Genomic DNA, 999 nt, shown 5'->3' with positions numbered 1-999 from the left:
CCGGCTGTAGCTGCAAATACTTTTGAACTGAAACCTAACACAATTCAAATGATACAACAGTTTGTTCAGTTTGATGGTTTGCAGGATGAACATCCCAACACTCACTTAGCAAACTTTCTGGAATTTTGCGATACATTTAAAACCAATGGCGTTTCTGATGATGCCATTCGTCTTCAGTTATTTCCTTTTTCATTGAGGAACAAAGCTAAACAGTGGTTGAACTCGTTACCACGAGGGTCAATTACTACTTAGGAATAAATGACCAAAAAATTTCTACTAAAATATTATCCGCCGGCTAAAACGGCTAAGTTACGTAATGATATTTCTTCTTTTGTGTGGATGGACTTAGAAACACTTTACGATGCATGAGAGAGATATAAGGATCTATTGCGAAATTGCCCTCATCATGGGTTACCGCTTTGGCTTCAAGTACAAACATTCCACAATGGTCTGAATCCCTCGACTCGGTAAATGGTTGACACAGCTGCTGGAGAAACCATTAACAACAAAACACCTGAAGAGGCTTATGAATTCATTGAAGAAATGTCACTGAATAATTATCAGTGGCAAGTCATGAGGACTAAGCCACCAAAAATAGCCAGCGTTTATAACGTCGACTCAGTTACTATACTGTCAAATCAGGTAGAACTTCTCAACAAAAAAGATTGATGGTTTACTTGGTTCTACGCAGGTACATCTAGTAATGAGGTTTGACTCAAGTGGAGGAGGTGTGCATACAGAATATCAATCCTTCAATCCTACAACCAAAGAGGAACAAGTCAACTATATGGGTAACAATAACTTTAGATCTCAAAATAACCCATACAGTAATACTTATAATGCAGGTTGGAGGAACCACTCAAATTTCTCCCGGGGTGGTCAAGGGAATCAAAAGCCACAAAATCCTCAGGGTTTTCAACAGCCACCGTATCAACAAGAGAAGAAATCGAACCTTGAAGAGATGCTCTCTAAATTTATCTCGGTATGAGAAACTCGTTT

At 38.8% G+C, this 999-nt stretch overlaps 1 non-coding gene across 1 annotated transcript; it reads right to left on the bottom strand.

Annotated features, from left to right (window-relative positions):
• Positions 1-306: 306 nt before the first annotated feature.
• Positions 307-413, bottom strand: LOC128294532 (small nucleolar RNA R71). The gene has a single exon (XR_008284841.1). It is a non-coding gene; the product is annotated as a small nucleolar RNA R71 (small nucleolar RNA).
• Between the last annotated feature and the right edge of the window lie 586 nt (positions 414-999).

Source organism: Gossypium arboreum, chromosome 6, assembly GCF_025698485.1.
Source record: "Gossypium arboreum isolate Shixiya-1 chromosome 6, ASM2569848v2, whole genome shotgun sequence".
Classification (NCBI taxonomy): Eukaryota; Viridiplantae; Streptophyta; class Magnoliopsida; order Malvales; family Malvaceae; genus Gossypium; species Gossypium arboreum.
Note: the sequence above shows the minus strand (reverse complement) of the source record. Positions and strands in the feature narration are given on the sequence as shown.